Raw genomic sequence first — 15,881 nt, forward strand, 5'->3', positions numbered from 1 at the left:
AACCAGGAAGGCAAAAAGTCCCACTGAGGCAGCATGGTTGTGCCAGCTTTATGTACCAGACCAACAGTCCCTATATCCCCAGGGGTGAAGGAACCAAATCCCCAGCCACATTCTCATGAGAAACTGGCCACCAGGCAAATGTAATCTCCCATCCACTGAAAAGAGCTGAGTCTTATCCTATCAATGCCTCCTCTCCTCCCTGCCACCACAACCCTCCTCCCTCTGCCCCCCCCTCCTTACCTCCATACCCCTCTCCCCCCGGCTCCCCTCAGTCGAGCTCTCTGCACCTCCCCCAGCCAAGTACTCCCCCTGCCCTGCCCAGCACATAATTTGAACAAGTGAAAAAAACTAATTGCCCACTGCTTACCGTGGGAATACTCTGAAGGGCTCTGGCCTAGGTGGACAGGGATCCATGCCTCCTGGCCATTTATTGCTCAGCCTCAGCCGCCCAGCCGCCCTGGCCCTGAGGACAGGACAGCATAGGGTGCCTGCTGCCACAAGTGATCCAGCCCTCCCTGCAGCACACTGATTGACTGCACACAGAGCATAAGGTTGGCTGGCCTACCTGTGTCTTTGTCTAGCCCTCCCACCCCCTACTTTGAAAAAGGATGATGGGGGTGTGGGCCTGCTCCTCTACCCCCCCCCCCATAGTTTCTGGCAACTTGCTGTAGCGTCACACAGTGAGAGGAGTTGTCCACTAAAGTCCCAAACTGAACTTCTCCTGTGATCCAGGAGGAGTACATACTGCATGAATGAAGCATAAAGGTTTTGGAATGGTAAAAAACACTTGCAAAATTGAACTGCTAAGCACTTTCCATCTGATGACCTCAAAGCACCTAACCAAAACCAATGAATTTATACAAACTCCTGTGAGACAGGTAAGTATTCTTATCCCTGTTTTTTGGATGGATAAACTGAGGCACGTGCTAATTAAGGCCCCATCTGCTGTCTTTTTAAATCAATGGAAAGACTCCCCTTGAAATCAAGTCTTAAATGAGACATTGCAAGTCTGTGATGGGGGGGGGGCGTGCGGTCATTAATAGAATGCCAGAGCTTCACATTTCTAGCTCTGCTTTCAACACCAAGACAAGCTTCTTTCCTTAAATTTTACTTTCCATTTCTTTTATCTGGAAAACAAATGAGTCTCTTTGAAGGGACTTTTCATTGATTACTGAACAGGCTGTGTAGTTGTATTTGTGGTACGGTAGAGTTCATAGAGGTATCATCCAACAACTCTGATTTCAACGTGATTCCTTGTTTCACACTGAAATGATGTGTGATGAGTTCTATACGAGTTGTGTCCTTTTAGAGAGACGAGGTGGTCCCCCCTGGACAATTATACCTGCCACCCATGAAGGTGAGTGAGGCAATAATATATTTTATTGAACCAACTTCTGTTAGTGAGAGAGGCAAGTTTTCCAAAAGCCCACCCTCTTTTAAAAGTGATCTGCCCTCCCCTGGTTCCAGTGCTTTAGCTGAGTTGCTCCAGCATCAGCGCAGCAGAAGGAATCCCTCAGCTAGGCTAGCCAGTGAAAAACAGAATCACTCTTCTGACTGATGAGGCCCTTCACCTCCCACACCCCCCTATTGTATAATTATCATAACCTAGTCCCAGATTTGGACCTTAGCGTCCAAAATATGGGGGTTAGCATGAAAACCTCCAAGCTTAGTTACCAGCTTGGACCTGGTAAAGCTGCCACCACCCAAAAAATTAGAGTGTTTTGGGGCACTCTGGTCCCCCCAAAAACCTTCCCTGGGGACCCCAAGACCCAAATTCCTTGAGTCTCACAACAAAGGGGAATAAACCATTTCCTTTCCCTTCTCCCTTCCAGGTATTCCCTCCCTGGGTTCCTGGAGAGATAAACAGAAGCAAACTCCGTGAATCTAAACAGAGGGATTCCACCCTCCCCGTTTCCAGCCTTGGAAAACAGAAGTACCGAGAGCTAATCTCTCTTCCCCCCTCACCCAGAGGGAATGCAAAGTCAGGCTAGTAAATCTAACACACACAGATTTCCCCCTGACTTCTTCCTCCCACCAATTCCCTGGTGAGCACAGACTCAATTCCCTGGAGCTTCCCACTAAAGAAAAACTCCAACAGGTCTTAAAAAGAAAGCTTTATGTAAAAAGAAAAAAAAACATAAAAATGGTCTCTCTGTATTAAGGTGACAAATACAGGGTCAATTGCTTAAAAGAAATATGAATAAATAGCCTTATTCAAAAAGAATACAATTCAAAACACTCCAGCAACTACATACATGTAAATACAAAAAAACAAACCTATCTTTGTACTCACAACTTGGAAACAGAAGATTAGAAAGCAGGAAATAGAAAAATCCTTCCCATAGCCGAGAGGGACAGGCAGGAGAACCAAGAACAAAGGACTCCCACACAAACTTCCCTCCACCCAGATCTGAAAAAGTCTGGTTTCCTGATTGGTCCTCTAGTCAAGTGTTTCAGGTACTTCTTTCCAGGTGTAAGAGACATTAACCCTTAGCTATCTGTTTATGACAATAATGTATAGTACAAAAAGCATCAACATGTTAAACTGAGCAACTGGGGTAGGGCAAGCGAGGGAGAGGAAATGTAGGTGGAACTGGAGAGCAGTGAGGGGGAAGGCTGAGTGAATGGGGAGAGGGGGACTGCAATGAGTGAGTGGCAGGAGGCCAAACACTAGCCGCCCGACCCCAAGCTTTCAAAAATCATGACTCAAGGCCCTAACGTTGCAAGATTATTAAAAAGCATGAGATTATTTAAAAAAACGGTAAATGTGGAGTTCTTTTTATTTACCTCCTAGTTTCCGAGCCCTGGGTGCACTTGATTCATGTTTTCAAGTTTTTCTCCACAACCATGAAGGGTAGAAAATTCCTTTTTTTACACCAAAGATAGGATTCTTTTGCAATTTTTTAATTCAAGATGCAAAACACGAAATATTGCAGTACCCATGAGAGCTGGCAACACTCGACAAAGCCACTCCCAGTGGGAAATCAGTCTAGTAAGACATGTCGTGGGGGTGGGGAGGAGATGTGCAACACAGTTTCCACATAAGCTAATCTTTGAAAGACACTCTCGTGTATCAGGATAACTTTCCAAATGTGCTGAAGCAGCAATGTCTTCCTGAGCCACCAAGAAGCTAGACTGGAATAAAAGAGCTGTAAAACAGCAAATGGCCTAACCCTTGGCACCAGCACGTATCCCAAGCTGCCATGTGAGTTCCTCCAAGATTGGAAAGGAATCCCATGTAGACCACTGTTCTGTGAGCAAAGAATATACAAGTGCTATCTCAACCCTGCAGCACCAGTCCTTCTTATTTCAGAGACAATGTTGGGCAATGTAAATAAATTTTAAAAAAACGTACTAATCCATGACTATATTATTTCTTAGGATTTATACATGCCTAGTGCAGGGTCTCTATATATGCAGTTGGGGGCACCTTGGACTTCAAGATGTATAACAGGAAACAGCTCCACCATCATATTTATTCTATAATCAATAAAGAGTGTGAGGGAAAAAAAATCTGTTTTACAAAAAAGAAAATAATAAATAAATAAATAAATGAGGTTTCAGAATTTGTTTTCAATCCACATTGGAACAACAACAACAACAACAAAAAGAGACCTGAAACTTTTTGCTAAAAAACAGAGGGAAGAGACACACCTTAGACAGCCAACCAGTGGGTAGGATGATTCCCTGGTCAAAAAGGGACCAGGCTGCTGACCAGGCTATTAAAAGTCCGCTTGATGGTGCAACAGGTCTGGCTGGCTCCCTGCTCAGCTCTGCACAGCTCTCAGGAAGCAGCCAGCTTATCCCTCCAGCTCCTAGGTCCCTTCAACACTGCTCCTAGGTGGAGGGGCAGCCATGGGGTCTCCAGGCACTGCCCCCACATTGAGCGCTGGCTCTGCAGCTCCCATTGGTTGGGAATCATGGCCAATGGGAGTTGCAGGGGTGGCACCTGTGGGGGTGAGAAGCATGCAGACCCCCCCAGGCTGCCCCTCTGCCTAGGAGTGAAGGGACATGTCTCCATTTCCCAGGAACCGCCTGAGGTCAGCGCCACCCAGAGCCTACACCCCGAACTCCTTCACACACCCTGTCATAAACAGATAGTTAAGGGTTAATGTCTCTTTTACCTGTAAAGAGTTAACAAACAGGGAACCAAAAACACCTGACCAGAGGACCAATCAGGAAACAAGATTCTTTAAAATCTTGGTGGAGGGAAGCCTTTGTTTGTGTTTTTTGGGTTTTGCTTTGTTCCCTCTGGGTCCTGAAAGGGATAGACGTGCAACAAGGTTTCTTGCCAATCTCCCTGCTACAGTCTCTTATATATTCAGAATAGTGAGTATTAAGTAGAAAGGCAGTTGTAATCCTTTGATTGTTTTCTGTATTTGCAAATGTGTATTTTGCTGGAAGTATTTTAAATTGTATTTTGCTGGGGGGAGGCTTCTCTCTAGTGTCTATAAGCTGAAAGACCCTGTAACTTTTACCATCTAAATTACAGAGACAACTTTTACTTTTTTTCTTTCTTTTTATTAAAAGTTTTGCTTTTTAAGACCTGTTTGATTTTTTCCCCTTGTTGAGGCTCAAGGGAATTGAGTCTGTACTTACCAGGAAAGTGGTGGGAGACAGGGAGAAAGAAGGGAGGGGGGAAGGGGAGAATCCCTTTGTTTAGATTCATGGAGCTTGAATCTGTCTATCTCTCCAAGGTAGCCCAGGGAGGGAACGCCTGGGAGGGGGGAGAAAAGGGGGGGAAAAACAAACCTGATTTCTCTATGTTGTGATTCAAGGAGTTTGAATCACAGTAATCTTCCAGGGTAACCCAGGGAGGGGAAGCCTGGGAGAGGCAACGGTGAGGGAAAGGATTTACTTTCCTTGTGTTAAGATCCAGAGGGACTGGTCCCTGGGCAAGGTTTTGGGGGGACCAGAGTGTACTAGGCACTGGAATTCCTGGTTGGTGGCAGTACTTACAAGTACTAAGCTGGTAATTAAGCTTAGAGGAATTCATGCTGGTACCCCAACTTTTGGACTCTAAGGTTCAGACTGGGGAATTATACCATGACATGGTGGCAGTGTGTGGGAAAGATGGAATCCAAAAGCCAGTAAGATTATTTTTTTTCTTTTCTTTTCTCTCTGCTAGCAGAAGAATGCCGTACATACTGACTTTCGTGGACTTTGCTACCCGATGGCCGGAAGCAGTAGCTCTAGGCAACACCAGGGCTAAAGCTGTGTGCCAGGCCCTAACAGACATTTTTGCCAGAGTAGGTTGGCCCTCTGACATCCTTACAGATTCAAGATCTAATTTCCTAGCAGGAACCATGAAAGAACTGTGGGAAACTCATGGGGTGAATCAGTTAGTTGCCACCCCTTACCACCATCAAACCAATGGTCTGGTGGAAAGGTTTAATGGAACTTTTGGGGGCCATGATAAGTAAATTCGTCAATGAACACTCCAATGACTGGGACCTAGTGTTGCAGCAGTTGCTTTTTGCCCACAGGGCTGTACCACATCCCAGTTTAGGGTTTTCACCGTTTCAACTTGTGTATGGCCACGAGATTAAGGGGCCATTACAGTTGGTGAGGCAGCAATGGAGGGGGGGTGGTTACGCCTTCTCCAGGAACTAACATTCTAGACTTTGTAAGCAACCTACAAAACACCTTCCGACATTCTTTAGCCCTTGCTAAAGAAAACCTAAAGGATACTCAAAAAGAACAAAAGGCCTGGTATGATAGACATACCAGGGAGCGTTCCTTCAAGGTAGGAGACCAGGTTATGGCCTTGAAGGCGCAACAGGCCCATAAGATGGAAGCATCATGGGAAGGGCCATTCACAGTCCAAGAGCGCCTGGGAGCTGTTAACTACCTCATAGCATTTCCCAATTCCTCCCTAAAGCCCAGAGTTTACCATGTTAATTCTCTCAAGCCCTTTTATTCCAGAAACTTACAGGTTTGCCAGTTTACAGCACAGGGAGGAGATGACACTGAGTGGCCGGAAGGTGTCTACTACAAAGGAAAAAGTGACGGTGGCAAGGAAGAGGTGAACCTCTCCACCACCCTGGAACGTCTACAGCGGCAACAAATCAGGGAGTTGTGCACTAGCTTCGCCCCATTGTTTCCAGCCACCGTAGGACGGACTGAATGAGCATACCACTCCATTGACACAGGTAATGCTCACCCAATTAGAACCCCACCCTACCGGGTGTCTCCTCATGCCCAAGCTGCTATAGAACAGGAGATCCAGAACATGCTACAGATGGGTATAATCCGCTCATCTACCAGTGCTTGGGCATCTCCAGTGGTTCTGGTACCCAAACCAGATGGGGAAATACGCTTTTGCGTGGACTACCGTAATCTAAATGCGGTAACTCGTCCAGACAACTATCCAATGCCACGCACCAATGAGCTATTGGAGAAGTTGGGACGTGCCCAGTTCATCTCTAGAATAGACTTAACCAAGGGGTACTGGCAAGTACCGCTAGATGAACCTGCCAAAGAGAGGTCAGAATTCATCACCCATGCGGGGGTGTATGAATTTAATGTGCTTCCTTTCGGGCTGCGAAATGCACCCGCCACCTTCCAGAGGCTGGTAGATGGTCTACTAGCAGGATTGGGAGAATGTGCAGTTGCCTACCTCAATGATGTGGCCATTTTTTCTGACTCTTGGCCCGAACACCTAGAACACCTGGAAAAGGTCTTTGAGCGCATCAGGCAGGCAGGACTAACTGTTAAGGCCAAAAAGTGTCAAATAGGCCAAAACAGAGTGACTTACCTGGGACATCAGGTGGGTCGAGGAACCATAAATCCCCTACAGGCCAAGGTGGATGCTATCCAAAAGTGGCCTGTCCCAAAGTCAAAGAACAGGTCCAATCCTTCTTAGGCTTGGCCGGTATTACAGGCAATTTGTACCACACTACAGCCAAATCGCTGCCCCACTGACCCCAAAGACCCAGCCGAATGCAGTTAAGTGGACTAATAAGTGTCAGAAGGCCTTTACCCAGCTTAAGCTGGCGCTCATATCTGATCCTGTGCTAAGGGCCCCGGACTCTGACAAACCATTCCTAGTAACCACAGATGCATCTGAGTGTGGTATAGGAGCAGTTCTCATGCAGGAAGGACCGGATCACAACTTCCATCCTGTCGTGTTTCTCAGCAAGAAACTGTTTGAGAGGGAAAGCCACTGGTCAGTCAGTGAAAAGGAATGCTACGCCATTGTGTACCACCTGGAAAAGCTATGCCCATACGTTTGGAGACGGCGGTTCCAGCTACAAACCGACCCTGCGGCACTAAAGTGGCTTCATACTGCCAAGGGGCACGACAAAAAACTTCTTCGATCAAGTTTAGGTCTCCAAGATTTTGATTTTGAAATTCAACACATTTCAGGAGCTTCTAACAAAATAGCTGATGCACTCTCTCGTGAAAGTTTCCCAGAATCCACTGGTTAAAATTTGCCCTTGAAATGTAGAAAGCCTTGTAGTTTACATACTTAGTAGTATATGTAAAGGTGCATGTGTTGTATTAATCTGTTTATTCTAAAGTTCTAGGAAGAAATCACAGCCAGTGAGGTTCCCCACTGTCTGCGATTTGGGGGGTGTGTCATAAACAGATAGTTAAGGGTTAATGTCTCTTTTATCTGTAAAGGGTTAACAAACAAGGAACCAAAAACACCTGACCAGAGGACCAATCAGGAAACAAGATACTTTAAAATCTCGGTGGAGGGAAGCTTTTGTCTGTGTTTTTTGGGTTTTGCATTGTTCTCTCTGGGTCCTGAAAGGGACTAGACGTGCAATCAGGTTACTTGCCAATCTCCCTGCTACAGTCTCTTATATATTCAGAATAGTGAGTATTAAGTAGAAAGGCGGTTATAGTCTTTTGATTGTTTTCTGTATTTGCAAATGTGTATTTTGCTGGAAGTATTTTAAATTGTATTTTGCTGAAGGGAGGCTTCTCTCTAGTGTCTATAAGCTGAAAGACCCTGTAACTTTTACCATCTAAATTACAGAGACAACTTTTACTTTTTTTCTTTCTTTTTATTAAAAGTTTTGCTTTTTAAGACCTGTTTGATTTTTTCCCCTTGTTGAGGCTCAAGGGAATTGAGTCTGTACTTACCAGGAAAGTGGTGGGAGACAGGGAGAAAGAAGGGAGGGGGGAAGGGGGGAATCCCTTTGTTTAGATTCACAGAGCTTGAATCTGTCTATCTCTCCAGGATAGCCCAGGGAGGGAATGCCTAGGAGGGGGGAGAGAAGGGGGAAAAACAAACCTGATTTCTCTGTGTTGTGATTCCAGGAGTTTGAATCACAGTAATCTTCCAGGGTAACCCAGGGAGCGGAAGCCTGGGAGAGGCAACGGTGAGGGAAAGGGTTTACTTTCCTTGTGTTAAGATCCAGAGGGTCTGGGTCTTCGGGGTCCCCGGGCAAGGTTTTGTGGGGACCAGAGTGTACCAGGCACTGGAATTCCTGGTTGGTGGCAGCGCTACAGGTTCTAAACTGGTAATTGAGCTTAGAGGAATTCATGCTGGTACCCCAACTTTTGGACTCTAAGGTTCAGATTGGGGAATTACACCATGACACACCCCAAGCCCCTGCCCCAGTTTGGAGCCACCTCCCGCAAACAAACTCCCTCCTGGAGTCTGCACTCTGTACCCCCTTCTTGTACCCCAACCCCATGCCACAGCCCTAAGCCCCCTTCCACACTCCAAACCCTTTGGCCCCAGCCCAGAGCCTCCTCCTGAACCCCAAACACCTCATGCCTGGCCCCACCCCAGAGTCCACCCCCCCAGCTGGAGCCCTCACCTCCTTCCACACCCCAACCCCCTGCCCCAGCCCTGAGGCCCCTCCCACACTGCAAATCCTGCCCCATCCCAGTGAAAATGAGTGAACGTGCTTGGGAGAAAGTGAGCGATGGAGGGAGGGAAGATGAAGTGAGCAGGGAGCAGGGCCCTGGAGAAGAGGCAGGGCCTTTGCAAAGGGATGGGGTATGGACAGGGCCTAGGGGAATGGGCAGGGCAAGAGTGTTCAGTTTTCTGCAGTTAGAAAGTTGGCAATCCTGTTAGGAAACAGTTTCAAGTCCCTGCTCTGAATCAGGCAGCAATGTCTCCTACAGCCCAAATGAGTGTCCAAACCATCAGGTTATTGGCTATTCTGGGGTCTCTCTCTTGAACTAACAAAGTTTGAGACAAAAATATTTAATCAAAAAATGCCCAATCAGCGCTAATAATCACTCCACACCAGCATAACCAGCAAAGATATAATAGCAGAATCCTGTAATGGGATACTGTTACTGTTAACTCTTTGGTGCTCTTTTAGCTTATTTATATGGTGATTTCTGAGGGGAAAATCCTGTTTCCTTCTCTATGGGAGTGGAGTGTTTTCTGGTAGCAGAACTTGTGCGGTTCTGCTGATGTCCCAACTTCTTTCTGCCTAACTGTGGGGCCCAGCTGGAGAGACTGAGGGTCCATCTACACTACGGGATTATTCCGATTTTACATAAACCGGTTTTGTAAAACAGATTGTATAAAGTAAAGTGCACGCGGCCACACTAAGCACGTTAATTTGGCGGTGTGCGTCCATGGTCCGAGGCTAGCGTCGATTTCTGGAGTGTTGCACTGTGGGTAGCTATTCCGTAGCTATCCCATAGTTCCCACAGTCTCCCCCGCCCCTTGGAATTCTGGGTTGAGATCCCAGTGCCTGATGGGGCAAAAATCATTGTTGCGGGTGGTTCTGGGTAAATGTCGTCAGTCATTCCTCCGGGAAAGCAACGGCAGACAATCATTTCGCGCCCTTTTTCCCTGGATTGCCCTGGCAGATGCCATAGCACGGCAACCATGGAGCCCGTTCAGCTTTTTTTTACTGTCACCGTATGTGTACTGGATGCTGCTGACAGAGGCGATACTGCAGCGCTTCACAGCAGCATTCATTTGCCTTTGCCTGACAGCAGAGACCGTTATCAGTTGTTCTGTACTATCTGCTGCGCCATTGTAAATTGGCAATGGGATGACGGTTATTTGTCGTTCTGTACTGTCTGCTGCTGTCATGGGTGCCCCTGGCTGAGGTCGGCCTGAGGCGCAAAGACAAAAATCGGAATGAACCCCCAGGTCATTCTCTCCTTTATGGTATCTAAAAATAGAGTCAGTCCTGCCTAGAATATGGGGCAAGTGTACTAGAGAATCAGTGTATCAGAGAACCAGAAAGCACAGCTGCTCTGTGTCAGATCCCGCAGAAATGATGAGCTGCATGGCATTCTAGGGGGTGTCCTTGCAGCAACCCCACCCGTTGCTTCCCTCCTCCCCAAACCTTCCTGGGCTACTGTGGCAGTGTCCCCCCCATTTGTGTGATGAAGTAATAAAGAATGCAGGAATAAGAAACACTGACTTGTTACTGAGATAAAATGGCGGGGAGGCAGCCTCCAGCTGCTATGATAGTCCAGGCAGGACATTAAATGGTGCAGGGGAGAGGAGCCCAGCATCCCACTGCTATGATAGTCCAGGCAGTACAGAATCTTTTCTTTACACATGAAAGGGGGGGGCTGATGAAGCTCAGCCCCCAGTTGCTATGATGAGGACAGTTACCAGCCATTCTGTACCACCGACTGGGAATGACCGGGAATCATTCCTATTTTTACTCAGGCGCCCCCGGCCAGCCTCACCTGAGGCCAGCCAGAAGCACTCACGGGCTGATGGTGACAACGGATATCAGTCATATTGTACCGTCTGCCACCGGGGAGGGGAGAGGAGTGGATACTGCTGTTCACTGCTGCAGCATCGCGTCTACCAGCAGCATTCAGTAGACATAGGGTGACATTGAAAAAAGTCAAGAAACGATTTTTTCCCCCTTTTCTTTCACGGGGGGGGGAAGGAGTAAATTGACGAGCTATTCCCTGAGCCACCCTGGACAATGTGTTTGACCCTACAGGCATTGGGAGCTCAGCTAAGAATGCAAATACTTTTCGGAGACTGCTAGGGACTGCAGGACCCCCTCCGTCCCTCCATGAGCATCCATTTGATTCTTTGGCTTTCTGTTACGCTTGTCACGCAGCAGTGTGCTGTAGACTCTGTATCATGGACTTGAGATTTTTTTCACATGCTTTGGCATTTCGTCTTCTGTAACAGAGCTCTGATAGAACAGATTTGTCTCCGCATACAGCAATCAGATCCAGTATCTGCCGTATGGTCCACGCTGGAGCTCTTTTTGGATTTGGGACTGCTTGGCCACCTGTGCTGATCAGAGCTCCACGCTGGGCAAACAGGAAATGCAATTCAAAAGTTCACGGGGCTTTTCCTACCTACCTGGCCTCTGCATCCGAGTTCAGATTGCTGTCCAGAGCGGTCACAGTGGAGCACTGTGGGATACCGCCCAGAGGCCAATACCGTCGATTTGCGGCCACACTAACCCTAATCCGATATGGTAATACCAATTTTAGCGCTACTCCTCTTGTTGGGGAGGAGTACAGAAACCAATTTAAAGAGCCCTTTATATCGATATAAAGGGCCTCATTGTGTGGATGGGTACAGCGTTAAATCGGTTTAACGCTGCTAAAATTGGTTTAAACGTTTAGTGTAGACCAGGCCTGAGGAGGCTGAATTAGTCCTTCCCCACAGACAGAGATTTTCCTTAATGCTCATCCTATTACTGTTTTGCCTTGCTGACATGCTGGAAACCTCAATACACTGCTCTGGATTGCCTTTTAAATCAGATACACAGTATTGAATGGACTAACCTGCCATCGCTCCTACCAGTTGCAGGAACAAAGACTCAACAATATGAGTCTGGAAGATCACATGAATAAATAAATCAAGGTGGCCTCCTTACAACGCCCTACTACTGATGCCCTCATTAAATGAAATAATTCCATCTGGGTCTGGCTCTGCTGTTCGCTTGGTTCATATTTTGCTAAAAGTTGATAGAAATTATAATTACATTTGCACAATAATAATGTAAACTAATATTACTTGGGCCCTTGGTGTACAGCAGAGATTTCTTTAACCAAGCACACAGAGGATCAGCAAGAATCACCTTAATAATCCAACAAAAACACCCAGAATTTTATTTGTAAGGCACACAGGGCATTGACTGAAACAAGTTATATTAAAAATCAAACAAAAGACCACCACACAAACACACAGAGACCACTCCTAACATTTTGGAAATAAAACCTTGGGACAGCTGTCCTCCATCTTCTGGGTAAAACCTTTCTAGGAACTCATGACAGTCCATCCAAGATAGGGGGTGCATACATGTACTCAGTGAGGACACCAACCAGCACACTAGTACCAGCTCAGTGAGTGCAGCTGTAAAGAACCCCATGAAATCTGTTTACACACTATAAAAACTGTAATCCAGAGGCACAAGGAATGGGCACATTCTGAAATAAACTGAATTGTGGCTGAGCATCCCATGTACCGCAATGTGAATGGAAACAAGATTTTCATTTTGTGAAAAATGTTGAGGTTTTGAAATTTGTTTCCATTACAACAAGGAATGAAACCAAGACCTTTCTCAATACCTTAAATAACTGCTTCTTGGAGAAGCTAGTCCTGGAATCCACAAGAGGAGAAGCAATTCTTAATTTAGTCCTAAGTGGAGCACACGATCTGGTCCAATAAGTGATTATAGCTTGACTGCTTGGTAATAATGACCATAATATAATTAAATTTAACATCCCTGTGGTAGGGAAAACACCACAGAAGCCCAACGCTGTAGCATTTAATTTCTAAAAGGGAGAGTACACAAAAATGAGGAAGTTAGGGCAGGTCTATCAGGGGTCGATTTATCACGTCTAGCTTGCGAAAGGCGGAAGAGGAGTCGACGGGGGACCTATTCGCATAGCTGAAGTTGCATATCTTAGGTCAACCCCCCTCCCCCCAGCTAGTGTAGACCTGGGTTTAGTTAAACAGAAATTAAAAGGTACAGTACCAAAAGTGAAATCCCTGACACCATAACAAAGGCTCAACTTAATTATATGCCCCAAATTAAAAAACAATGTAAGAAAACCAAAAAAATGCCACCATGGCTAAACAACAAAGTAAAAAGCAGTGAGAGGCAAAAAGGCATTCTTTAAAAAGTGGAAGTTAAATCCTACTAAGGAAAATAGAAAGGAGCATAAACTCTGGCAAATGAAGTGTAAAAATATTATTAGGAAGAGTTTGAAAAACAGCTAGATAAAGACTCAAAAAGTAATAGCAAAACTTTTTTTAAATACATCAGAAGTAGGAAGCTTACTAAACAACCAGTGGGGCCACTGGACGATTGAGATGCTAAAGGAGCACTCCAGGATGATAAAGCCATTGCAGAGAAACTGAAAGAATTCTTTTCATCGGTCTTCACGGCTGAGGATGTGAGGGAGATTCCCAAATCTGAGCCATTCTTTCTAGGTGACAAATCTAAGTCTAATGTCAGTACCTGGCAAATTAGTTGAAACAATGGTAAAGAATAAAATTATCAGACCCATAGAAGAACATAAATTGTTGGGCAAAAGTCAACATGGTTTCTGTAAAGGGAATTCATGTTTTAGTAATCTATTAGAGTTCTTTGAAGGGGTCAACAAACATGTGGACAAAGGGGGATCCAGTGGACATAGTGTACTTAGATTTCCAGAAAGCCTTTGACAAGGTCCCTCACCAAAGGCTCTTATGTAAATTGAGTTGTCATGGGATAAGAAGGAAGATCCTTTCATGAATTGAGAACTGGTTAAAAGACAGGAAACAAAGGGTAGGAATAAATGGTAAATTTGCAGAATGGAGAGGGGGTAACTAATGGTGTTCCCGAAGGGTCAATACTAGGACCAATCCTTTTCAAGTTATTCATACATGATCTGGAGAAAAGAGTAAAAAGTGAGGTGATAAAGTCTGCAGATGATATTAAACTGCTCAAGATAGTTAAGACCAAAGCAGACTGTGAAGAACTTCAAAAAGATCTCACAAAATTAAGTGATTGGGCAACAAAATGGCAAATGAAATTTAATGTGGATAAACGTAAAATAATGCACATTGGAAAAAAAAAACAACTATACATACAATATGATGGGGACTAATTTAGCTACAAGAAATCAGGAAAGAGATCTTGGAGTTATCATAGATAGTTCTCTGGAGACATCCACACAGTGTGTAGTGACAGTCAAAAAAGCAAACAGGATGTTAGGAATCATTATAAAAGGGATAGAGAATAAGACAGCGAATATCTTATTGCCCTTATATAAATCCATGGTATGCCCACATCTTGAATACTGCATACAGATGTGGTCTCATCTCAAAAAAGATATACTGGCATTAGAAAAGGTTCACAGAAGGGCAACTAAAATGATTACGGGTTTGGAACAGGTCCTATATGAGGAGAGATTAAAGAGACTAGGACTTTTCAGTTTGGAAAAGAGGAGACTAAGGGGGGATATGATAGAGCAGGCCTGCACAACATGCGGCCCGGGGAGCCGCATGCAGCCCGCGTGGGCTCACTGTGCGGCCCGCGGTGGGTGAGTAGGCAAGCGGTAGGTGAGGGAGGGGGGCTGAAGAGGTGGGTGGGCAGGGGGTGAGGAGGCGAACTGGGGCAGTGGGGGCTGAGGAGGCAAGCCGGGGGTGGGGGGCTGAAGAGGTGAGTGGGTGGGCAGTGGCGGGGGGCGAATAGGTGAGCCAAGGGGGTGGGGGGGCTGAGGAGGCAAGTGGGCGGGCAGTGACGGTGGGTGAGTAGGCGAGCCGGGGTGGAGTGGAGGCCTGAGGAGGTAAGCAAGGAGTCAGTGGCTGACCTGTTCTGCTGGTCTGGCTCCCATCTCCTCTCCAAGAGTTACAGCTGTCTGGAGGTGCTGCTTTCCACGTCTTCCTCATTCACACCTCATTCAGTCAACAGGGCAATTGATTACAAAGTTGGGGGAAGATCTTATTCTACTTCTAGCAAAAAGACATTTTTCTTGTACCTTAATTATACTACCTTAGAGGCCTGCTATAACATATTATCAAGCAGCGCTGGGGGGGTGTTGTGTTTGGGGGAGCTTGGTGGCGCTGGGGAGTTCAGGGGGCTGGGAGGGGGGTCGGCCCTCAGCTGTTTTCTTTGGAGTAATATGGCCCTCGCTGGGCTTTATGAGTTGTGCAGGCCTGTGATAGAGTATATAAAATCATGAATGGTATGGAGAAAGTGAATAGGAAAAGTTATTTACTTGTTCCCATAATATAAGAACTAGGGGCCACCAAATGAAATTAATGGACAGCAGGTTTAAAACAAATAAAAGGAAGTTCTTTACAAAGCGCACAGTCAACCTGTGGAACTCCTTGCCTGAGGAGGTTGTGAAGGCTAGGACTATAACAGGATTTAAAAGAGAACTAGATAAATTCATGGAGGTTAAGTCCATTAATGGCTATTAGCCAAGATGAGTAAGGAATGGTGTCCCTAGCCTCTGTTTGTCAGAGGGTGGAGATGGATGGCAGGAGAGAGATCAATTGATCATTACCTGTTAGGTTCACTCCCTCTGGGACACCTGGCATTGGTCACTGTCAGTAGAGAGGATACTGGGCTGGATCGACCTTTCGTCTGACCCAGTATGGCCATTTTTAATGTGCACTGGCAGATAAAAAAGCAAACAGAATGTTGTGAATCATTAAGAAAGAGGTAGATAATAAGACAGAAAATATCACATTGCCTCTATATAAATCCATGGTACACCCACATCTTAAATATTACGTGTAGATGTGGTCACCCCATCTCAGAAAAGATATATTGGAATTGGAAAAAGTTCAGAAAAGATCAACAAAAATGATTAGGTGTATGGAATGGTTTCTGTATGAGGAGAGATTCTAAGACAGACTTTTCAGCTTGAAAAAGAGACAAGAGGGGATATGATTGAGGTCTGTAAAATCATGACTGGTGTAGAGAAAGTAAGTAAGTAAGTAAGTAAATGTTATTTACTCCTTCTTA

Source organism: Gopherus evgoodei, chromosome 7 (assembly GCF_007399415.2).
Source record: "Gopherus evgoodei ecotype Sinaloan lineage chromosome 7, rGopEvg1_v1.p, whole genome shotgun sequence".
NCBI lineage: Eukaryota > Metazoa > Chordata > Testudines > Testudinidae > Gopherus > Gopherus evgoodei.